Source organism: Corvus cornix, chromosome 3 (genome assembly GCF_000738735.6).
Source record: "Corvus cornix cornix isolate S_Up_H32 chromosome 3, ASM73873v5, whole genome shotgun sequence".
Taxonomy (NCBI): domain Eukaryota; kingdom Metazoa; phylum Chordata; class Aves; order Passeriformes; family Corvidae; genus Corvus; species Corvus cornix.
Window position 1 is genome coordinate 3,416,260 of NC_047056.1, and position 25,893 is coordinate 3,442,152.

The following is a 25,893-nucleotide window of genomic DNA, read 5'->3' on the forward strand; positions in this document are numbered from 1 at the left end:
AATGTGTGGTGGCAGTGCCAATCTTGCAACTGTCAGGTTGGAATCCCTTATTAGAAGGAACATATTATGGCTGGGATTTGAGGCAAAACACCAGGGAAAGAGATTGGAAAACTCAGGGAAAAAAAAATTCCATGATAAAACAATTAAAATTTGCCACGCAGAGGAATTCATCGTGTCCAGAACAGAATTCCTGGAAAGCAGCACCGTGAGAAGCTTTATGCAAAGTACTGCAAGAAAAAAGCCCCCAGCCCAGACAGCATGAGGCAGTGAAATTGGGAGTCTGCAGAAAACAGTGCATTAAACCATCCACTGTGGGAAATGACACAGGAGAGGGGATGTGGAGCGTGGGGAAAGGAAAATGCTGGCAGCAGCAGCAGCAGCAACAGTGCCGGCACTGGGCCCTCCTGGCACCACTGCTGGTGCCTCTGGGTATGGGGAGACACAGCCCCCAGAGGAAAAAGAAGGTCCAGCAATGGTGCACAAGTCAGTGTGGGGCTAATCCCAGTGGTATCGTGGAAAAAAAATCCAGGTACTATAAGGAAATAGAAAAGCTAAAGATGGAAGCTCCCAACAGAGCAGGGCTGAAGGAGCCGATGCAGGCCTCATCCTGTCATACAGGTGTTTACATAGACAGGAAATAAGAGAACATTTCCATTACCTAACAGAGAGGTGCACTCGGAAGCTGGGCTAATGCCCAGTGTGTTGGATATGTCCACAGGGTCCCTTTCCTTCCCGCTCATGATTCCCTTTGGGAGCTCTCTTGCAGTGCCATTGGGATTGTGCAGCGTTTCACGAGAAAATGCAATTTCTTGTTGAGACACGGGGTCTGCTTCTGGCTGAACCTGAAGGAAAGAGGGATAAAAAAACAGAATCAGAGCTTCAAAAAACTTTGGGAAGAGCATTGCTGTGCAAAAGCTAAATGAAACATGAATTAAAGGTAAGAGAAGGATGTGCTAAAAGGCCTGATGGTCTGGTGACATCAAATTTCAGAACAAACAGGAGTAACTTATAGAGATGCCAGATCTGGCAGGAGTTACTGATGTCTACAGACCTCCCCAATGAGAGAATTAAGCCAAACTCTTGAAACTGCATTGTCTAAAGAGAGACCTGGGCTTTACGTGACAGGTATGGGGATCCTCACCCTGCAACCAAGCAGGCAAGCTCAGTTGTAAGCCCACAAAGGGGCATGGGGTAGCACGCTGCTGAGCCCTGAACTCACACAGCCCTGCAGAGCCCTGGTAAATGCATTACAGGGGAGGACCCAGCCTTTCATCAGCCTCCAGCAGGAAAAGGGAGAAAGTCCTCTGAAGTGGGTGTTCTTCCTAGGAGCATTGGGCCAGAGGCGGAACACGGTGAGGCAGCTGAGTGTGCGGACAAGACACAACCAGAACTCATTAACTCACCGCTGTGGTGCTGGTGGTGCCTCCAGGGAGACCACACAGCAGCACAGAGAACCCTGGAGACTAATTGAACATGGTTAATTATTAGGTAGTTTAAGATATATTTGAATTTCTTTATTGTGTTCATGTTGTTTATTGCAGTTATTTTTGGCTGGGGAAATGGTACCTTGCAGGAACTTTGGAAAGAGCCATTTGGAAGGGACTCGTGTCCCTCGGGGCTGGGGTGACACGTGGCTAAGCTACCTCAGTCCCCTCCCAAGTCCCTCCAGTGCCTGCCAGCATCAGATGGCAACCTGCCCCAGTACATGCTCTTGTAAAAGGACACCGCAAAGCAAACACCTTGACTGGCAGGAGGCAGGTTTCTGCTGCAATCCACAACATTTGAAAAATAATTTGTTCCGTCAGTGAAAGCCAGCAGTGGGGTCACAACCCTCCCAAATACCACGATATAACCATGGACTTGGAGGTCTAGGCTTTAGCCGGCCTAAGACTTTATGAGCTGGAAATCTGCTCAGAAACTTCACCTTCGTAAAGGTGGATCAATTTACGTCCCTGCATCAAGGGCTGGCTAATGCTGTGGGTTTCTGTGCATGAGCTGAAGAGCGAGGCCGGCCTAGTGCAATGGCATAACCAGTGCAACCACATCAAAGGCAGTGGAGAGACGCTCTCTTCAGTGGAGGGTGCACTCATGTGACTGCTCTTTGCCGGAGATCATGAGATTATATGAACGCTGAAATTTAAAGCGAAATCGGGTGTGAACTAAGTCGGTTGAGGTGAAGGGAAATGCATGCGGGAGTCTCTGCAAAGCCAACACACAGAAAAGTTTTGTTCCAAACTATGTCGAGTCTTTAAGCCATTTCTGCTGAGTGTTCAACCCACGTTTCAGCTCGCCTGGCTCAAGCTCTGAACACTGAGACCCAAGGATCTGCTCTGCGGAGAATTAATTCCTGGCAGCCAAATTCAAGTCTCCAGACACAGGGGATATTACTCCCAGGGACAAATTTGGCCACTGGCATCCGTATTCAGCCCTGGATGAGCAGGAATGACTTCCTTGACTTGTAGAGCTGATTTGCGCCAGCTCCGAATTTGGCCCTGTGTCTTTCTCTTTGTTCCGTGTATAGTTAAATAGACAAGATGAAAAAACCATGACTAATTAGACTGTTAAATTAAACTGCTTTAAATTTATTTTATGTGATGCATAAAGTTCATAAAAAGAGGTATCCAGAGTAGTATCAGTGACCTTTCTCTAGGAGCTGCAGTCCACCCGGATGCTTTTTTGAACCAATTGGCTGAAAACTCCTGGATTTCTTAACACCTTTTATTCCCTCTCTGCCACTTTCAAACCTGAAGGATTTATTTTTATCAGTCCCTCACCCACATAATGACTTTAAAATTCCTTAGGTTCATACCTTAAAATATAGCTGGGAATTAGAAGTAATGCCAATTAACAAGTCAAGGCTCAAAGGCACTGATGGAGTTAGCTTGCACTTCTCCCTGGAAAACTGTCATAAGTATATATAAGGATCTGCACACCTCAGGATTTCTGTTCGGAGAACTCTGTTGGAAAGCACCTTTTCCACGGAATTTGCAGCCCCTCCACCACTGTGGTGTCTATAGACTAGACAGCCCTGAGCCAACAGGGGTAGTGGTGACCCAGCACTGCCCCACAAGTGCCACCCCAAGCCTGTCCTCCCCTCAGGATCTGGACTCACAGCAGATCCCAGCGCCCCTGTTTAGACAGGCTCGGCTGGCATGTCTGTGTTTGGACCCGCAGGGCTGTCCTCACCACACCAAAAAGGCAGTTTATGTGCTCCAGGTGTCAGTTGGTTCCTGGATCTGAAAACCTGGAATTTCGAGATGGACAAAAACCCCTGATTTGATATGCAGACATTCCTCCCACTCCCATTTACCAGGCACACAGATAAAAGGCAATTTGGTTAGACCTCGTGAGCCTCTGCTCCAGGATTTGGCACATGAAGGAGGCCAGAGTTTAGTTCCCAGGTCTGTCGGTCGCTTCAGGCAAGTTATTTCACTTCCCCCAATTCAGTTTCCTCCTCAGTGGCAAAGTGGTGCCTGCAATATCAAATAATATGTTTTCCCTCTGGCCACTGCACATGCTTCGTTGTTCTGGAAAAGCTGCTTTTACCCTTCAGGATCCCTTGCAGGGTGGGGGTGGCTGCAGAGCCACATCCAGGCACCAGGGGAGAGGGGCTTGCTTGGGAAATTCAGGAAGTGAAGAAGTTTTTTCTTTTGTAACCAAGAGCTCCTTGCATCCTTTTACTGCTGCCACCAATTTTGCTGTTAAGATAACCATCCCTATTTCCCATTTTGTTGGTCATTCACCTCCTAATTCCAGGTTCAATCTTTCTTCCCGTATGTTGTCACCATCCTGCGAGCCCAGAGGCCAACCCAGTCCAGGTCAAATTCTGCCTGCATGAGCTGCTGGTAGCAAAGTTTAGTCCCCTCTGAAAGAAAAAGGACGTGAAACCTCCTCGTACCCTCCAAGCCCACGAGCTGGGCAGGACAGCACCACATCCCCATGGCACTGGGATGAGGCACTTTGCCTTTCCACGCCCGAGGAAGACAAGTGCGGAGAGCAGATGGCTTTTCAGAAGCCTAGAATTGTATATTGTGGCTGTGGCATCCCCTGCTCCTGCTGATGCTGCACTTCCCTGCCTTGTGCTGCTTTATTTGGGAAGGATGCATTCTCAGCAAAGGTGTGAATATCGCTCCCCTCACAGCTAATCCTGACACGCCAGTGGCCCACAAGCACGATGTATTGCTAAGCAACACTTGGCAAAATCCATGCCAGGTTGTGTCGGCCCCCTTTGATGTTTCACAGAAGCATTGTCATTTCCATCTCTGGCATTGTTTCCAGCATTTTGGGTGTCAGTGTTCCTGAAAACCATCACAGAAAGGATGTTTATTGAACTGTCAGAGGGTGAATGATTGACACTAGGCACAAGTACTTTTCATGTTCAGGTTTTGGCATGCCACAATTGGATTATTTCCTGATAAATGCCATCCAATTCTACCAGATGGACCACTGAGAGATATGCCAACCTGTGTGAGAAATGGAGTAGATGCTCAGTGCCACTTATTGGTAGATGTGTGCTTCTCCAGTCTATCCTTTTGTGTAGCTGCAGGGTATTTCACGGAAGCAGTGACTTTTGTGATGCTCATAATTAGAAGAGCAAGGCAATTTTCATTGTGGAGAAGGGTAGGTTTCAATGCCCAAATCTGATTTCATTCACCTCAGTGTGGAAGTGCAATACCTGTTCCTCTCCTCTTAGATTTAATGTGTTCTCTGTGACTTGAGCATTAAAGAGCCATGAATTTTGAAAGTTAGGTATTTCTCATATATAAATAATTTCAATAAACCGATCCTCTGCCTTCCCCTTCATCTTTTCCTAATGGCTCATTTGCAGATCCGAAAGCAATACGAGGATTGTGAGGCAGGTGAAACATCTAAGGCAGAATGTATTATGTGTACCATCCAAAGTTTATTAAACGGCTGAATTCATTTCATTGACACTCAGCCGGAGAGGTATCTGTGGTCTCAGGATGATGGAGGGACAAGTGGCAGCATGAGGGGACAGTGTGACCCAGGCAGGAATGTCAGCAGTGGAGAAGGTTGGGGCTGTCAAATTGCCCCTGGAGCTATGTGGGGAAGAGGGTTTAAGCAGGAAGAGCTTTTTCATGGACACTGGTGCCTGTGCTGAGCAGAGCAGAGAAGGCAGGAACCATCCCACACACCCTCACACAGGCACTGGGTGAGGAATTGTCACGGGGAACAGGAGCTTTGCTTGCTGGCTTTCAAGAGGGAGGGGAGTTGTCTTTTTCTATTTGTTAGAGGTGATGCAGGAGGAAATCCCTAATTCTGCAGAATGGAAAGTTGGATGTCTGTGAAAACACAATTTTTCTGTCTGAACTGACCCACTAGAGAGACAAAAGAAACATGAAGTTATCTATTCCTGTAGTCCTCAGCACTTTAATATATACATAAAAAGCAGGGCCTTTGTACTACACCTAATGAGCAGAAGTGAATAATGTGGTATAATTAGCTTCCCTTTCTCAGCCTGCTCTCTCCGATATCTCAACACACTTCTGACAACAGCATGGTACAAGTGGTGACTGGTGCCTACATCTCAGATTTACCATTACTTCATTGTTCTGTGCTAACACATTTTTCATCTCTGCCATTATGAGGGCCTCTCTCTGCCGCTCTTATTTCTCCATTTCAGCCGTGGGCTCAGTCCCTGCCAGCTAAAATGAAACACAGCTCAGGCAGAGACTTCGGGGAGCAGCGGCTGTTATTGCACTGTCCCCTCTCCAGAGACCTGCGGTCAAACCCTTGGGTGCACACATGCAAACAGCACCCCTCAAAAACCTGTCTGACTGGCAGCCCAGCCCTGCCATCACCTAAAAATAACGAGTAGAAAAACGTACAGTCCCCCCTCCCCCTTTTTTTTCTTTTTTTTCTGGATGGCCTTGATTAACTAAGGCGTCGGGTTTGCAATGGTTTGTGCATCAGCCGACCTCTGTGTCTCACCAGGGCTTGGGGATCTCAGAGCTGTGAATTTCCAAAGTTCACAAAGCACTGAGAAAAAGAAATTTATACAAAATAACCTCCTACTATTCCAGAGGAAAATGCAGAATAATAGCCTTTTTTGTTTTGCTGTCCTTACAAAAGGGAGCTGAGAGGCAAACCGATGATGCAGGACTTGCAAAAACCAGAGAGATCAAAAAATCCTGCTCCCAAAACAACCCCCTGTAAAATTATGTTACTGGGGTTACTTCCAAGAAAGTGACTACAATTTTGATTGAAGATTTGTTAGTAAGCTTACAAATCAATTCAAAACCAACCCTGTTTAAAAACCTGTTATGCAGAGATGCAGTAAAATGAAATGCACGCAGGTAATACTGCTGGTCTTGAGAACTTCAAAATTTCCTCAAAGTAATAACTTTAATTCAGTTCTTTCTGGCATAAACTTTTTCATCCCATTATGTCAAAAACTGTATTATCCATCCATTTGTCTGTCAGAACGATTCCCCCTGGGCCCATATACCACTGGTTCTTCTATTCTAAACCTCCCCATTACATCCTGCTATCAAGAGTCACAATTTTCAGCGAAAGTCTCTTGTGACTTTTGACAATGTTTTACAGTGAACTAGACCAGGAAGCTCAGAGTTAAAGGAAATCTTCCATTCTGGCAATGAATATGTAATAGGCATTACACTGTGCAGTATACCAAAAATGTAAGGTTCATTAAGTCTTTCAAAGGCAAGAACTTCCATGTAGCTTTGAATGAACCTGTCTCTGCAATGGCATTAGCAAATGATATTTTGGGGCAGGAGATATTAATACTACACATTAAGGAACAAATTTGTTTAAATGCTATATAGCTCTGCGTGGATGCAGATGATCCAAGAATAAATAAAAAGTGAATAGTCGTCCAACTTTATATGTAAATTGTCTTTGGCTTATATACATAAGAATGCTCTTTGCTACTAAATTCCTTCATATTAACAAGCAGGAATGTAACTAATATATAAAATAAAGTCATTCTCTTTAATGAGAATGCTAAATATTTTAAAGAAATGCACAGCTATGAAATATTGTCAAGGGCATTTTTATACTTAAGTTTAAGAACACTTATGACTTAACTGTTGAATAATTTAACACATTCAGCCTTGAAGTACTATTTATGTATGTTTTTTAATGTTCATACTTATGTAGGCTTTTCTTTGCTCAGGATTTAGGACCTTTGATTTCTGTTTATAAAATTTACATCTTTAATCTCCCAGCTCTGTGCATTTCCCCATTTGACTCCTGCAACAATATAGGCAAAAAATGCTGAGAGGAAAAAAGGAGCTAAAAGCCTCGTGCAGCTTGGAACAGGGACTGTGTGGATTTTAGCAAACATAAGGACAGATTTTAAGGAAATGAGCTCCAAGTAGAAAACCTCGACAAACATGAGCCACCTGTACAACTCAAACGGAGGATTTGCAAATGGGTTTATGAGCTTTCTCTGAGAGGCAAAGAAAGCCCCATGAAGGGCCCTGGCATGTCGTGGGAACCCTGAGTTATCCCGCACAGCTCCTTCCAGGGAGCCCTGTGCCCGGCCACACGTTTTCTGGGGAACAGGGGAGGAATTCCCCACACAGCACCTGGGTGGGTGGTGGGACACAGCTGAGGCTGGGGGAAATGCCACCCCAGCACTCCTGACCCCTCAAGGGTCCCTGGGGTCTGCCGGGCACAGACCCACCACCACGTGCGCTGGGGCAGGGGCGGTGATCCTGAGAGCACTCGGCTTCAAGGCTGACCTACCTCCACACCCAAAATGTTCAGGGTCAGTCGACAGAGCAGCACAGAAAAAAGTTCTGCTGAGTGATGGAACAGAAGCTGAATTCCCCCCACGATTGTGATATTGCATGAAATTTGCTCTGGGATAAATAAAAACATCGACCGAAACTGTTTACAGCATGTCTTGTCACCTTTCATTACGGTCTTTCGCAACACGCTGATGTTTCGTGACACAGCAGATGTAACTTGACATGTCACACACTGAGCAGCAACTTTCAGGAATTTCTGAGACATGTTTCTTTCAAAAGCAGTGTCTCGACCAGACAGTTGGTCCACGAGTGCATTTAAAACTGAGGCTAGAAGAGCCGGGCTGAGATGCGACGAGCATCGCACGCAGAATATTTGGTCTGACTTTTGCTCTGTATTTCATGTGCTACAAGCCATAGGCAGGGAGATGGACAGATCATCCAGCACGATGGATGAGCTGCTGCCAAGCTGATGTTACTGTATAACTATGGGCCCCTCAGTACCCATTCTGCCTCTGATAGTCATCACTTGCCAGTGTCCAAATGGATTATATATATCTGGCATGTTTATGGTATAAAGGAAGATGAATCTGAATATCTGCAAACCTTGGGCTCACAGGATGATGCATTTGGAAGGGAAAACAAGTTTTTCAAGGGCAAAAAAAAGTTAGCAGGGTTTTATCAAAGGGAATTAACCTAACACCTCCTCGCATCAGGCTGCACTACCACACATTGAGAGATCACTTACCCGGGGAGGCAGAAGGAGAGAGTGAGGATTAAGAGCAAGAACCGCCACATACTTTAGCACAGGGATGTCTTTCTAGCTGGAAATTCTATGTGGTGGTCACTGGCACACTGAGCTGAGCAATTTCTTTAGTGCTGATGTTTATTCAGAGAAGCAAATCAGCAGAAATAATCCCAGGGACCTGGTTCTATGAGGCTCATCAAGCTGGATCATGGCTGAGCAGGAGACCCTCAAGGCAGGAGAAATAGGGACCCTGGCCTGCCCTGAAGAGACACCCTGCTGGATCAAACCACTGAGCAAAAGCTGGGCCACATCAGCCTTCCCTAGTGAATGCTCTGGGAAGTGGCTGCTTTCTAGGTCATGGGCACTATTTTCTCAGGAGAGGCAAGACAGAGAAGCATGGAAGACTAGAAGAACTGTGAGATACAGAACGATGTAGGATTAAGACAAGAAAACTACTCCCTTGCTGCAGTGGACCAGATCCTCCAGCAGCGGCGATGGGCTCTGAGCACTGAGCCCATTTGCACTGACTCAGCATCGCTGCAATGTAAGTACCACCCCCACTGGGGTCTTTAACGCTGCAGCGCTGTCAGCACGGGCTTTGCATCCCAGGGAGGAGATACCTAATTTGCTCAGAATAACTGCTTGCGCTCCCTCTGCCTCCGCCTTCCAACAGACCTGAACAAGGGGGCAATTTGGTTCCACAAATGCAGCCTTAAATTAAAATATGTAAATAAAACAGAGAACTGGAGAGTGAAAACACTCATCATCTTCCCGAAACTAAGCGACTCGACGTATGTCCTTGGGATATCGGCAAAGGGACCCAGGAATCTCAACAAGAAGTCAAAGTTTACAACAGGAATTCAAGACAAAATGAATGTTGCAGCTGTAATACACAAACGCACAACCTTGCCAAGCCTCGCTCCCTTACAAAACACCTAAACCTCTGCATCTCATAGCTTCAAGGACCTCTTTTCCAAGAGTGCCTCCTGTAAAGCTTTATTTCCTTTTGAAGTCTGCTTTCTACTTTACTCTATTTTTTTGCTAGGAATATATTTAGGTAGGAACTGGCCTTTACATCCACAGGCAGCCGTGGCTATCAGTCAATCTATCAGCAAACCGCTCATGAAGTTCACTAGACAAAGGGTTAGTGCAGCTAGTACCACAATAATGTAGAAACAGAAATATTACAAAGTAAAGGCTTATAAAATAATAAAAATTCTACTTAGTTCAGATACCTCCCAGTGCCTTTGGCAAAATACCTTAAGCATTCCACATAAGGCGGGCATTGTCTTTATAAGATGGCACCTCATAAAATGGTATTAAATATCACCAACGGGGCTTCATATTTCATCCAGCAGGGTTTAGGCCAGACATGTTCTATATCACACATTATTAGAATGACATCTGCTTTGCAAGTTGTGTACCCAGGAGCATACCTTGATAACTCATTTCAGCACTCATTCTCGAGGCTTCTGTGGCTTCGTAATACCTAATATGTTTAACTCATTTTGAACAGAAGTCTAAAGCCTGTCGTGGCCCTCTGGCCAAAACTGTAGCTGTCAGGCAACGGAGCCAGCTATCAAACATTACTCATTTATCATTAGTGGTGATGCAGCTGTACAGAGAAATGTACCCACTGAAGTGAAGGGCTGTCAATTGTTCCCTGTATAATACTCCTCTCCTCAACAGGGCATTTCACCATGGAGGTACAGCTAGAGCACTCTGCTACTTCCCCATAGCACGGAATTTATAGTCGCAAGGAAATGGGGAATGCATTTTCCTTTAAATGGGTCTGCCACGAGATGAATAAAGCAGTCATCAATGGGATCTATAAGCAGAGAGGGGCAGTACACTGTTTATAAACATCACACAGAGGTGTGTATCCACACCAGTGCCTGTGCCTGTGTGCACATACACACACGGGGTGTTTAGAAAGAAACTCTCTGGATCTGCACTGGTATTTAAAAACTGGCACACGTTCAGTACCAAAGGCTCTGCTTCCTCTTTGCTCGCCATTTCCATAAGAAGACTGGAATGTGCAATTTAGGCTTCAAATTTCCATGTCTATTCTGCTTGCAAAACTCCAACACACGCTACCTTGAACTTCACTATCCTCAACTCTGCTCCCTAGGGAGGAAAACAGCCAGATTAAATCTATATGAGAGATCTCCTGACTGCAGACACTACTGCCTTTATTCACAAAGGCAAAGCACAGCAATGGTCTGGGAAAGCACCACGGTTAAGATACTATCTCCAGGCACCTTTGAACCACTGCTGCATGCAAATATTTGTACACATGCATTATGAAGAGAGTGTGGCACAAGTCCCTGAATTTTGATTTGTCTCTATACAAGTGAGATACAGAGGAGCGAGACAGGCTCTGGTGGTGAAGAGCAAAGCTCTGGCTCCCATATCTTCCTTTCCACTATCTCAGTGGGGTTTCTCCTCTGGAAACCACCAAGGCCAAAGGGAATCTGCTCCTTGCTTTCAAGGCAGTCACACAACTACAAAAATGTCAAAAAGGGGTACTTCAAATCAGGAATCCAAATCCATCCCTAGCAAGCAACTGGAATATAAGTGTTGCTCCCATATAAAATTCTGACCTTGGTCCACCTGTGCCCAAGTTTCTGGAAAATGGAGATGATCTGTGCCTAGAAAATGGTTTCAGCTCTTAAAGTGAGGAGCAACCACAACCATGATGTGACTTTGAGCAGACATTACGCAAAACCTCAATTTTATACCCGAATTTCCAGCCATCCTGGATTCACCCCAAACAAGTTTGCTGAAAAATCCCGTAAACTTTCTCCAAAGAGCTTCAAGAAAGCCTTTTGTCAAACATGGTCCAACTAAGAGACTGTGGCGAAACCATGGTCAGAAGGACTTTTGTTCCCCCTTTTGCCCTTGTACAAAGTATCCATGAATTCTGCCATAGATAATGCCACCTTGTCAACAAAACAGCAATTGAACAATTTTACATGTATTATTACATATTTCTGGTACACTTGCACTGTGGCAATACAAACCCAGTGACAGAAACACAGCTGTGCTTCAGTTCTGTCCCAAGTTTAAACACAGTTGCTCGCACCGACACGGTTCTCATCCATAACAAGACAAGTAACAGGGAAAGGGAGGAAAAATGCAGCCCTGAAAGTCGCAAGTGTGGAACTGCTCCTGGGGAAAAGCTCCCCTCCACCAGAATGAGCCAGGAGTGGACACAGGTAAACTTGGAGGTGCCTGGGGCAGCTATCTCTTGAAGGCATGCCACTGAAAGGGAAGTCCCATAGCCTACTTTGTGCGTGCTGAGGATCTTTTTCCTCCTCTTCCCCACTTCTGAACACCACTTACACCCAGTGGTGTAAGGACTACGCTCCCTCTATCCCTTCTGCTCTGACCACTGAGCCAGGAGGCTTTGCATTACTTCAGAAACACAAGGACATTTTGTGCCAGCTGAAAATGAACGCAGTAGGGAGGAAGACAATGAATGACAAAGCTCTCCTGGCAGATGTGGGCTATAAAAAGAGATCATGATGTGGTGAAACAAGTCTAACCAAAGGGGTTTGCCAGAAACATGGCGAAACAGGCTTCAAGTGTGGAAATGACACCACCAAATTCAGAAAAGAGAAAACCAAACAGCCTGAAGCTTAAGCAAGCAAGCAGCAACTTGGGGCACAGTGGAATACCGAGGAAAGTGGAAATAGCGACTTCTGTTTGTGATTTTCCTCCTCTACAGCCCGTGGTCTCCCAGGGAAAGGACCTGGCCCCTCACTGGCAGGGTGCAGAGCTGAAGAGAGGCCAGTGGCACCTGCTCCTGGCAAGCTGGGCTGCAGCTCACCACGTTCCACAGAGCAGGACCATGGCTGCCAGGCTCCCTCTCTGACCTGATCTGATCTTATCTGCACTTCCAGGTGCCTCTGGAGCCCAATGCTCTCTTATTACCATCAGTCTGCCATAACAAACTTGGATACATTTGCGTTCATTCCTTAGCCTCCTTATTTAATGTAGGAATGGGCAGAGGAGCACTGCAAGGATGTGCGAATGGCGGTTTCATTAGCCATATTTTATTTCTAAACCAGCAAAACTCAGCCTTTGAAGGGGGCCCCTCCTTTCTTTTTTTTTTTTTTTGCCAAACCCTGGACAGAAGCCATCTTTCCGAGTCAGAATGGATGTACATGACGGTGTAAAATCCCACGAGCCTCTCCTCAAAACAGCCACAGGGGTTTGCAAACAAGTCACAGAAAAACCCTCTTCACCCATTCCCCCAGGGCTAGGCAAGCTCCCTCTGAAACACTCCCAGCTGCTTTGTGCTCAGTGAGTAGCAAGGCCTGAGCACAGGCTTTAAAATAGTGTTACAACTAGACCAGGCAAGGAAATTATTGACTTTTCAAATATTCTTTCTGTATTATTACATGTTAAGAGAAATGATGGGTTTGGTTATGACTATCAAGCAGGGGCTGGAGAAGCAAGTTGTCAGCTTTCCTCATAGGAAACAGCCACGGCTGAGCTCTGCGTGTTAGATATGCCAGGACAGGGAAGAGCTTAATTCAAACTGCTCTGGGTGACTAAGATGAACTTGATCTTATCATTGCACCATGACTTTTGTGGGTTACTTTATCTTCCACAGGAGACTCACCCTTCCTATTGCTGCTCTATCTCCTTGTAACACCTTTACACCCTGTTTCCTAAGTGAGGTGTCTTCCTCTCTTTAGACTGAGCTCACAATTACCTGCTCCCATTCTCAGCTGTACCACTTTGCTCCATGAGGTCTCCTCAAAATCCCTGCAACACTGCTTTGGGCAGAGATGCTGGGAAACCAGCAGCAATGATGGGTTGGGAGCTGGCAGCCTCAGGGACCGGCCAGGAAGTGGCAGAGCAGGGGGGCAGCAGGAGGGCTGGGCACCACACTGTGCCCCCACTGCCCCAGCTCTGCAGAAACCACCTCATGCCCTGAGTTTCTGTGGGAACCCTGCTGGCTGCTGAGAGGGGTCAGTGTTCATTTCAAACATGCCTCAGTGCACCGTGGTTTCCCACAGCTCCTCGAGGTCTGCGCTGTGATACAGTTGGTGAGTCATGCACAGATTAGTCATGGAGGGGATTTATTCTCGTCTGCAGAAAGTCCGGCATGAGTAAAGACAATGTAAGTTTGGCAGCGGCTTGTTTCGGTTCTGGCCGGTGCCAAAGCTGAGCTGTGTCTCATCCCCAGGTGTGTGGCTCAGGCTGGTGAGGCAGACAGGACCACACATCCTTTTTAATGCCTTTCTGCCCACACCAAAACTCTGAGTCAATGCAGGCACTACAGAATGGGACCAGCTCATCTCACAAGCTCCTCTTCAGGCTAATGACACTTCCACTGATTATTGACCTTCACCAGGGCCAAGCTACCAGGAAAGGCTCCAAGCCCTCCAAGTCTCCCACCAAAGCTTACCAGTCACTTGGATGAGATCTTGGCTTCATTGAAGCTGGGAGCAAAACACTCATGCAAGCCTAGCATTTTACTCCTCAGTGATCAAATGATGCAGGAATCTAATTTTCCTGTATATCTTCCAGTCCCAGAGCACCAACTCCCTAAACAACTCCTGGAGATTTTTTTAACTGTAAAAACTGCTTTTTTTTCATTTCTCAGGGACAATAAGATATCCATCAATAACAACACATTTCTGACCAGGAAGCTGTCTGGCATGTTGCTGCCACAATGTTAAGTTCCAGGTAATTTTTCCTGGATGAGTTTACGCAGTGAGTGTAAAATCGTACCTGCTGACTGTGGCAGGAGTCACGGGTCTGCGGGACGCTCCTTCAGAACTTGGGCTTCTGAAACGAGAAAATGTTTTCATTCATATTTTAAAATTCCATTCATTAACAGGTGTATAAGGTTTGACTTCTTCAAAGTATGCTGCAGACACAGCCTAATAAATCTCCATGACACCTCACTGCATCTCCATTTTATAGATGTGGTGATTCGAATATATCCAAGTGAAATGACTTGCCCAAGGCTAATGAAGGAATCAATGTCAGAGACAGGATTAAAAGTAGAAAAATTCCCGGCCCCCAGTCTCATAACCTAACTGTGGTCTGCATTTCACTCATATGAAAACAGAAAAGGGAAACACATCTATTTTGAATATTGTGAAAAGTAGTTCAGAGCAGATGGGCAGCCTGATGTTTTAAAATTGCTTTACTTTGTCATAAAATATCAATAATACACAGGATGTGGTTCTTGTCCAAGAGTATACCAAGGTGTGAACAGCACAACATGTGTCACTGGTAGCTTTCAGAGCAGCTGAGATGGCACTATAGAATAAAATAAGGACAGTCTTTGAGATGTCTCTCCTGCCCTGTTCCTTAAAACAGATTTCTTCCCGTGCGCTGCAGCCGGTAAAAGCAGCTTTGAAGCTGATGAATACCTGTTGGGTAATGAATCTGTAGCGAGACACTTATTGTCACATCTCAGAGGCAGAACAAGAGGTCTGTAATGCCCATCGCTCAAAATTTTGGGTGGCTCTAGCCACCTCTTTCTTAGATGCTAACACAGAGCAAGGCAGCATCTTCTCTGTCACCAGAACGTAATGGGAAGACAATGCACCTGTCTAGCTGTGTAGAAGAATAATTTAAAAGGGGAAAAAAAAAAAAGGAAGGTACACTTGTGTCATTAAATATTGATGAGTAAGATTCATTGACTGAGTGAGAGACAGTAGGATATGGCTTGAAATAAAACCCCATGAGGGCCACACCCCCTAGTATGCCCAGGGCCATCCCTTTAAAGGTAGGACAATTATAATTAATTGAGCAATCTGACAGAAAGCATACATCCATACACTGGAGCAGAAAGTGACACTGTGCACGGAGCCATCATGGACACTTGAAGGGTTAATACTGGTTCACTAGACCAAGGACAGTAAATTCTGCCTGTGGCTACCACCAGTCTATTGTATTATTATTGCAGGCCTTAGAAACAGCTTTTAATTTTAACCCTTTCCAGCCCTCTCTTCTATTTTCTCTTTATAAATAATTGGCATTGAATAAAATGGCATGAAATCTTCGTAGTTCTACCTTTCAACAATTTCTTTTCACTTTCAGCATTCAGAACACTGTGCAAAAATAAAAAAGAATCCAAAGAACCTGAACTTCCTTTACCTATAACTTTTAAGGTTCCCACAAAACTGGGGTCCTTTCATTTTGTTGCAATCAGTCCCCACTCTTTGCTGCAAGGATGAAGAATCCCATCCACCACTTACTGGAAATGGTGATGTGAGTATTCAGAGTCGTGACAAACACACAGACTGAATACAGATAGCCCTGTACCCCCTTCAGTCTTCCCGACACCTGCATTCATCCACCTGACTACGTTTTTAAGATGACGCGCTGGGAATTGTTCACGCCTGTAAGAGCTGACAAATCAAACACGCAGGAGCCATTGGCTACCTGTAATGAAGAAATCTCATTCTGGATGACAATTTCAGCAATATGCTGAGCACATCCTCAGCCTTAGACAGGCTAAAGAGAAACAACCAACGGAGAAGGGATTATATGAAGGAGTGCAGGAGACAGCAGAGGACTGACTCAGTGACCCAGGAGGTCTTTCCAATCCTATATTTCTATGTTTCTATCTGTTCATATTGAAGTTGATGGGAGACATTTCCACCGACTTCAAAGGGCTTTTATCCAGCCCCAGTTTCATTTCTTTTCAATATATAGATGCAAGAGTAATGTCACGCATGATTTTCACGAGACATGCTAATATACAATCAGTTCTAGGAGCAGCAGAATGAACCCAGGTAGATAAATTGTTCATCCCAAAATGCTAAACATGCCAAGACCTGAAAAATATATCTCCTTGTATCTGGCTTGCAGACAAGCCCAGCAGTTTCACAGCTGGATTTCCAGTCATCATTAAGCCATAATCAATGATGCCAAATAAACTGCCCCGTTACCTAGTTCCACTTTTTGTGCGATACAAGGAATAAGATGAACAAACATTTTTGATCGAGGGATCAGCTCACTACAAGGCTGGTCCATGTTTCCAGCAACAGGAAGGAGCGTCCCGTCATGAAACCTGTAGCTTTCTATGGAAGGTTATTTAATGCAAATGGGTCATCACCTGTTAGAGAGATGAGCCACAAAATGCTCAGGAAAGAGGTGTAGAAGCCTAATGTTGTTGGAGACAGAAAGAAAGAATGAGACAGTAGAACGGGGTGGGTGTATAATTACACAGTGTTTTCTCTTCCTCTCTTTTTTTCACTGAGCAGGCACTCAGCCTGCTCAGCAGAGTCACTCCAATATGTTATCTAATGGCTTCATCGTTACTTGTGAGATTCCCCATCTGTGGGCAGACTGTGCCACTGCCTCGTTCAGCTGAGCAAGAGAACATTCACTCGCTCGCTCAGATCTGGGGGGACAGGTCTTGCTCTGGAGCAACAAAAAATGAGCTGCTTCTTAGTTAGGTCTGAACCTTTGTACTTAAGTCAGCCTTTGATGAAAGCTTCCTCTGGATTTCAACGCTGCTCTTTACAGCTGGACAATCTGCTGGCTCTCTCTGGCTCCGTCTTTTTTTTGTTCTTTACACTGGCATTGTTCTGATCTATGTGGTGGTCTCACATTTTCCTCCAGAGCTTTCTGCATCAGCCTTGTTTTCAAAGCCATATAACACAAGCAATGATTTCTAACCTGCAGTTGCTTCAGAAGGATGGATGTTCAGACATAATCAGTCCATTTTGCTATTTTTTTCACCTGTTATACAGTAGCTGCTCCTGCTGTTTGGATGCTTCTTTACTCACTCTCCTTTTCAATCTCTTTTGTCCTCATAATTTACTGTTAAACTCTAAGTGATTTATAAAACATGGAAAACTGTATTACACCCAGTTTAGCTCTGCTTAAAGCAGAGTCATTTCCTCCCGGTGGGTTCATGGTGCCTCTAATGAGGATGTTCCACAGAAGGACTCAGCCACTCAGGGGCACAGGTACAGCTACTTACTTTGACTCCTCAGATGTGGCAGGTCTTCCATGACCAGGACAGAGAAAGGACACCACACCATGAGAAAAGAGATGGCCAGGATGCTGAGATAACCCTGATGCGCATTCAGAGGTCTGAGTGCTTCGGGGCTGTATCTGGACCTCAAAACTTCATCGGGACTCACGCATAGGATCCATGAGTGGCACAGGTCTGATGGAAGCGCAGTTCCCAGGTAGCCCATATTTGAGAGCCCATCAGTTCATCCAGACCTGCAGAATCGCTCTGGTTGACGTCATGATTATCTCATCAGTGGCCACATATCACAGAGGAAAAGTTGTGGTTTGCTGTCATTTACAAGAGTCATCCTCTACAAATGGGAAGAGGAGTTCAAGAACGGCAAAGCTCAACTGATTTGAACAGTAGCCCAACGTGGCAAGATATTTTACCTGTGACTGTCACATCCAAATTTAGTAGATAGCATGCGTGCTTTTTATTTGATTTTTAGCAGGTCTCTCCACAATAAATATAAGAGCAGAATGCATAAACAAAGTGCCTGGCACTTACAGTTTATCTTGGTGACAGAAAATTTGATTGATGATAAGTTCAGAAAGTGGCAAATTTTGAACATAGGGTAAACAACCTTTCATTGCTGATTTTAATTATTTTTATTTTTTTTAGCTTGGTTCCTCTTAGCCGTCTTTTTCCAGCACTCCATCAGCTGCTGGGTGGGAAAAAAAAAAAAAAAGCCTGCCCTATTTGTTCCTCATGGATTTTCACTGATCAAGTTGCATATCAGCAGGTTAAGAATTAAACAGAGAACTTTTGCATGTCACATTCCTTCTTCTTGTCTCTTTCCAGGACAAAGACCGTGAGACAGACCTTTCTGCTTGTAAAATGCTAATTTTTAACCTATCCTCGTTACCGCGATACCAAAAGAGTGCAGGGGTGCAGGCACACAAGCAGAATGAGGTAGCTCAGAAGAGATGCCAGTCAGAGAAGCTCCATTCATAAAGCACAGAAGGAAAAAATATTTTACAGAGGGGGAAATTAAGGCACAATCTTCTAGTGATTTGTGTCCAGGAGCTTCTAGGCGGAGCATGGACAAAGGGCAGGCGCAAGCCGGACCCCATGGCTGCTAATCTTGTGCCTTAGCAACAAGACCACTCTCCCTCTGTGCGCAGGCTCAGAGAGAAGAGGGGCAACCTTCTAGGAGGGAAATCCTTGTTGGATTAAGCACTTCACTTGCTTTCCTCTTCTCACCCCTTCCCTCCTCCAGAGCACGGAGGATGGGGAGGGGGCCAGGTGGTGAAACGGTGCCTGCCCCTCCTCATTCCCCAGCCCACCCCACATCCAGCAGGGTCCTGGGGCTCCGCTGCGGCCCCCGGATGCCCGTGCCCCTCGGCCGGGGAGGAGGGATATGATTTGTAATTGCAATATTTTCATTACTGTCTCTTAGTTCTTTGCACACTAATGTCAAGAGCTTTGTCTTTGTAGTGTTATTGGCATTTTTCATCATATTCATGAAGTGTGGGTCAATTTTCTTCAAAAGGCTCACTTCGCCAACTTGCCACAAAGACAGACAGTAATAAATTCTACTAGTGCACAGCGAAGGCTTCGTAGCTGCAAGCAACAATAAAAAGCAATGAGCTGGGTGTCACTAAGTAACTCCAGTTTACACTGCATTTTCTTCTTTTATTGAAAACTCAGAATATGAATTTATTAATGAACACACAGGCCTACTTTGAAGGGGTGTGGGGGGGCCCGAGTCAATTTATTTGGTATTCACACAGTGTGTGCCTACATTGTATTGTTTCATCATTTTATGGCCAGGCACAGCTTGTTAGGCTGTGGCCCTCCAGAAAAAAGCAGGCTCATATAGCAACACCTTGACGTAGATGTACAGCTGCTTTCACTGTGGCTGTCTCACCTTTAGCCCCGTCTGTCTACTGCCGGCTTTCATTTTCCGCATTCATACATCAATAAGCTTTGCATGCTGACACCTAATTTTGCAGGCTACTTTGGTTATGGAGGCCATGTTTTGCATATCACTACCCACCCCCTTCTGACATCTACTGCCTTTAAAGAGGGAGAGAATAGAGAGAGCACGAAAGAGGGATTCTTTTCTTCTCAGCCTAATCAGAGATTTCTTTATATTTGTCAAAAGCAGATCTGCCAAATCAACTTTAATTGATTCTTCCACAGTTCTCATGTATGATTTTTGAAGGACTGGGCTTGTGTTCCAAGACATAGTGTTGTGTTTCAAACAAATATGAGGTTTCTACAGTAAATCAAATTTGGATGCCAATTAGTTAGCATTTTCCATTCCAATTAAATTTGAGACCTTTCTGATTTTGAAAGACTTGTGTGTCTATGCCTGTGTGCATGTACTGATGTGTGTGTGCCTATCTCTATCTATTTTGGAGAGGCAGAAAGATATATACGTATAAAATATTTAATGTGCTCTCAGTGGTCTAATAAGCAGGGAGGGGTTAGAGCCACCCATTTAAATACACATTTTGGAGGATTTTTATTTTTTTTACCTTGTTTATTTCACAAGGGCTTACCAGCCCATTCTAACCTGTTATGTGACACCACAAAGGTTTTTACTTTCTCAGTCAGGTGGCTAATGTCATTATATCGTTGACAACTCATAAAATGTTATAATCTAATAGGGCCTTCCCTCCCCACACACACATAGTGAAAGCTCATTGTAGCAAAGAAAGGATTAGGGGCAAAAAGGAAGATTAATGTTTAAAAGAATGGAAGAAGGCTGAGTCCAGATAGAATACTGTAGCTTAAAAACAAATATAATTTGTATATTAAAATGTGTCTTGATCTTCCTAGATTTACTCTAAATAAACCCAGCATACAATACAGGGGATTTCCAACTGGATATTGAATATTTCAAGCAAAGTCTATTTATTTGGGTTGAATCAATTTTTAAATGAATTTCTTCTTTTATGACTAAAAATCAGTTTTTAGGCAGACTCAGAATACAGAGACTAAGACTGAATCCCACACTACCAGGATGGGAAGGAAACAAAAGCTTGCTTAGGTTAGGTGGAACTCTCATGTACAATCACAGCCAACCATCAAACTATCCCAGACAATATTTGTGCTATGGATGAAGAATCTTCCCAGTACCCATGGCTCTGATTGCCACACAAGGGACAAATCTCTCACCAATAAGTTTTACCCTCTTGGGTCCCCAAAAGGACCTCAGGCCAGCCAGCCAGCCCAGCTCCAGCAGACATCAGGACCAGGCAGATCCATTCCCATTCGTTTCCAAGAACTCAAAACCGCAGCAGGGAGGAATTCACCCTCAGAAAAATTCGGGTGGGAACAAGCACACGCCTGCATTTCTTTGGGAAAGAGATTAATTAGTTTCTTCCTCTTATAAAACATAAATAAAGGAACAAAGACCTGAGCTTGAGAAGGTGAGAAAATCCAGGCACACTTGGCCAGCAGGGAAAAGTAATAATCTTCGGGTAGTTTGGCGCTAGAACGGCGTGTTTTGTATTTTCTCCTACTACACACAACTACTGGCCTACACCAGCAAAAGCAGTAAAATGAGGAATTATGATGGCTATTGAATACCATTCACATATTCACAGTGTCGCATCCGATGTCAATTAGCGAGCCTGTTTCCATAATTGTTATACAAGGGGAAAATCTACAGTGTTAAACAGCTCTTGAGTTCACGTTTCTGGATGGGCTTTGTTTGGTGGAGTGTTTAGCGCACATAAAATAAAATCCATGGGAAATCTGCCCGGCACGAGACCTTTGACGGATTTGTGTTGGGAGAGTTTTATATTCGGTCTAATATGTGTGGTTTAGGTTAAATTTTTCAAGCCAGCTTCTCTTTCTACCTGGGCAAAACCAAGCCTTTTGGGTGGGGAAGCTGCAGATTTGCTGAGATTTTGATTGGACTGAATGGGCAGGTTGAGGAGGAAAATTGCAGAGGAATATGCAAACATTTTGCAACTCTCAAACCAAAAATGTCTCCAGCCTTTCATATAAAATCTTTTGGACTCTGATATTTAGTTGCCAGCTTGAATAAAAACAAAAGGATTCAATGTTGAAATGGAACTGATGTTGAACGTCAAACTGGCCTTATAAAAGTTTGGGGTTTTTTAACTCTTTTTTTAATAAAAAGTCTAAAATTTAATGTTTAGTTCAGCTGATGATCAATTTTTCTTCTACATTTCAAGATCTGCAATAACCAACCAAATCCTCTATTTATCTCCCATTGTGCTGACTTCTGTAAAAAATGTGGCCCTTCAAGCTACAAAATGATAGAGGAAAATCAGACAATACAGAATAAAGTCTATAAAATCATGAACAGTATAGGGAAAGCAAACAGCAAAGAATTAGTCATTATTTCTCACAGCGTAAGAACCAGGGCGCACCCAATTATGAGGCAGCAGGGTTAAAATAGCCCATAAGAAACATTTTTACAAAGAATAACTAAATTATGCAACTTAGTGCACAGCAGGTAGCACAGACCAGGAATATAAATGGATTGTAAACACGATTAGACAAATTTACAGGAGAGTTCCACAGAGGACTGCCAAGCATGATGATCCTGCATGGCCTGTGGGTTGTGAAGTCCCTAACACCCTACCTGGATAGGGCTTGGCAGGGGAGAGGTCCCTGTCCATGTACCTCCATCCTGACAACATGATGGTGACGCCGGGAGCCGTAACGTCACCCTCACAGTGTGAATTGCTCATGGAATGTCCTCCTCTGCCTGGAGATGCTAAAGAAGCGGCCAAAGGAAGGCTCCTGGTCTGAGTTTGGAACCTCCAAACCCTAAGGGAATTATTGCACTGCCAAGTGCATGCTGAGCCCTTGATCCAGACCACACGTGCAGCAAAAACAATGGCCCTGATGAGCGATTATGTGCCTTTGTCTGGAAAGCCTCCTACCAAGGTGCACTCGTGTGTCTGGTGTGCAACAGGGCTGTAGATTAAGCTCTTTGTGTGTTTGTCACTTTTAGGGGTATTTAATTGCATGGTAAGTAGAAAAAGGGAAAATTAAAAGAGGGCCACAGGCTGGTTTGATGATGGTGGCAAGAAGTGCCCCATTCAGCAATAGGAACACGCACAGGGAATCAAGATGGACACATAAACGTGGCTGATGTGAGCTGTCTTTAACTGCTGGCAAAGACCAGAGCAGAAGTTTTCAACCATTTCTTGATTTATGGACCCTTACACTTCCAACGGGGAGGTGATCACCTGTAACAGTGAATTAAAGCCTCCTGACAATAGGGTTTTTTTCTACTGCCTTTCAGGCACACTTTAGGGAGGTAGATCAGAGACCCTCTGGGACATCCAGCCCCATTGGAAACTTACTGGCATAGGAATGAGCAAAGGGACAGGGATAGGCAGTGTCCAAGCCTGGGGGTTAAATTTGCCATCCCATCGCCATTTCCTGTCTAACTGTGGTAAAAGAATAATTTTTAAAAGCCTTCATTTTCCTTCATAGTTTTAAGGCTAAAAAGGACTATTAGATCATTTGTTCTGACCTTTTACATCTACAGGCCATCACACTTCCTCCAGTTTACGAGTACTTCCATAAAATAAGAGCCTATATTAATTTCAATCACCACTGAGGGAAATAAACCTGCTCCAGTCAGAAAAGGATCTCTCTGAGGTTCACCACTGTTCACACTCTCACCATTCACATCCTTTCTAATTACTGTACGATTTTCTCTCTGTATATCCATGAATGCATTGTTAAAATACTGGGAACGGGAGTTTAAATTACAGTGGCACTCCATTTTGGTCACACTTTACATAGTAAAAAGGATTCCCAGTGGAAAGACCTGCACAGCCTAGACAAGGGAAATAAAAACACCCACAAAAAAAATTTCACAGGGAGAAATCCCTGTTCTCCCCAGTTCTCATAAGCCCAAAGAGATTAAACAGTTGGTCAAAAGTCACCCCAAAGTTGGTGGCAGAGATGGAGCTGAAACCTACTTTCTCAAGTCAAATCCAGAGTTTTAATCACCAGAACACCCTTCCTCTCCCTTCATTGCTTTCATTTATCATTTCAGGCTAGGCAGACTACATCGAAATGATGGCTTTGTGAAGCATAGAAACACAGTTTTACAGGCAATAAACAATAAATATGAACCTGAGAGACATCTCCGGGAAACCTCCATACCCAAAAAGAGTCCTTTTTCCTTTTTTTTCCCCACAGAAGATGGCAAAACCCTTCCCTTCCCATCCTGTCCGCACCTCTTTGCCGGGCTGAGCCCGGTGCCAGCGCGGTGGCCGCGCCAGGTCCCCTGCACGGCACATTGGCTGTGGGATGGCAGTGAGCTCCCCTGCTCCCTGCCAAGATGACAAAGTCCTGGCTGGCTCAGCCGCCGCCTCTGCCAGTGTACCAGGGAATCGGCTGTGCCGTTCCATTTAAGCGCTGCTCACTAATTATTAACTGTGGGCTCAGCATTCAGGGCGCAGACAATGGGATCAGCCAGGCACCGCTCCACGGGCGGGGGGGCACCGCAGTCGGCACGGGTTTCTTTTTAATTATTGTGCAGTGGAATCAGTTCTGGAGAAGCAAATTGAAAAGTATACAAAATTCTGATTAATAACCATAATGGCTTTCTCTCTTTTTTTTGTAGTGTTTCTCTGGGTTCCCCCCCACAGGACCCCAAAAGCTCTTCCTGCAACACCAAAACCTGCACATACTTTAAAAAACCTCAAGAGAATGTATTTTGGTTTACAGGATTACTTCCACAATAACGATGAATTATGCAGAGTTGAGCCCAAAACCCATTTCTGGATCTGGATATAAACTTTGAGGATGATGGATGATCCTATTTTATGGCACCCCTGAGAAAGCCATAAACATCTCCACAGGTTGGAAGGGCTCTGTTGTGGACTGATGTCCAAGCTTTAAAGTTTCAGGCCTTTGCTTGGTACTACACTTTGCGTTGTGTAAAGGCTGAACTCCTGTGGTGTCTGTGTTACCTCCTCTCCCAGGGGAGTTGTGCAAGGAAGGGTTGTCTTTATCTCCTCTGGCATTTGCGTCTCACTGGCTCTGTTGCTTTTGAACTGCAGACCTACACACTGGATGAGGATCACTGTGCAAGCGGCTCCATGCTCATTCAGAAATTGGGTGCATCTTAGCAACACTTAAGGTGATTTTCCAAGATGTTTCCTTTTTTCTAACAGCTTATTGATTAATGTATTTCCATTTCAGAGAGACATCGTGACAATTTTGTTCAAAATAGTAAGAGGAGGGGAAAAGAAATTAATCAGGGTCCTCTAAAAATAATGTCTCATACTGGAAAAGCTTTGCTCCACATAACAGAATCCTTCATTAGGATCTCTGACTGCTCCTATCAGAGGATACACCACAGACAAGAAAGAGCTGGAGCCTCTCTTCCCAGAGTTTTCCCAGCAGTGGAAACACATGATTTGCATTAGGGACAGGGGACAGTATCCTGTGGCCTCACCCCAGGGGTTCAGTGTTGAGGAAGCAGCAGCCCCACCATGGGCTGACCGGCACCCTGGGGAAGCAGCAGCTTCTCTGTAATACAGAGCGTGTGAGCAGGGGCTATCATGAGCAGGGATAAGGAAAAACACATGCTGGAGCAGGTGCCAGGGCAAGGATTAGAGAAAACGGGCTGCTGCATCTCAGAGAGCAAGCGTGCGTCAGGGTCTGAAAGCGAGCGCTGCCCTTTGGTGTGGGAGCCTCGTGCGGCACCTGCAATGAAGCCTTTCCTGCAAATGGAGACATCAGAAGGAGATGACATTCCCCAGGGGATGGCAAAATGTTATATGAATCACACCCGGCTCCACTCAGAAACATCTCTCTCAGGTCTGAGTGGAATTCTATACTGAAGGCATATATTTTTACATTAAGATTTCTTTTTCTTTCCCTTTCAATACCTTGGAAGTGCTTTTTCACTAAGCAGTTATTAAAAAGAAAGAAGATGTAGTCTTGTACCCGAGTAATATTTCTTCCCCAATATTTCTCAATTTAACCAGGTGACAGTCCCTCCTCTTCTTCCTTAAGCCTTCCAGTTTTGAGCCTTGCCACATTTTGACCCAGCTTCCAGTGCTTCTGACACTCCGCTTTGCTCCCACATGGACCAGTGTGCAGCAGAGACCCCCAGCTGACACAGGCTCCCTTTTCACCTCTCTCCAAGGCTGCACTGGGAGGAGGAAAGAGTCCCCTAAAATGACAGTAGGAATTGTTGATTCTTTTTCAGGCTGCACCAGGCTCTAACAGCCACGATTCCTCACATCCATCTGTGGCAAGGCATTGTGGGGTATTGTGTTTGACTCTCAACAAACTGTGTTGCTAGGACGACGTTTATTATGATACATAATGTGAATAAAGGATGAAACTGTACACAGCGTGCTGATTTGCTATAACTGTCATCTGTGATGATAGTCTCTAGTTTATACCTCAAATGAATTTTGCATGGATGGTACCGATGCTGCCGAGTG

The 25,893-nt window shown here is 44.8% G+C and overlaps 1 long non-coding RNA gene across 1 annotated transcript in view; it reads right to left on the reverse strand.

Moving 5' to 3' along the window:
* The window catches only part of LOC120411589, a 96,293-nt gene that overhangs the window by 837 nt on the left and 69,563 nt on the right, over positions 1–25,893 (reverse strand). Inside the window, exons 2-3 of the long non-coding RNA XR_005604012.1 lie at positions 14,230–14,286; positions 659–842 (exon numbers count right to left, since the gene is read on the reverse strand). This is a non-coding gene — a long non-coding RNA (uncharacterized LOC120411589). The remainder of the gene's footprint in view (positions 1–658; positions 843–14,229; positions 14,287–25,893) is intronic.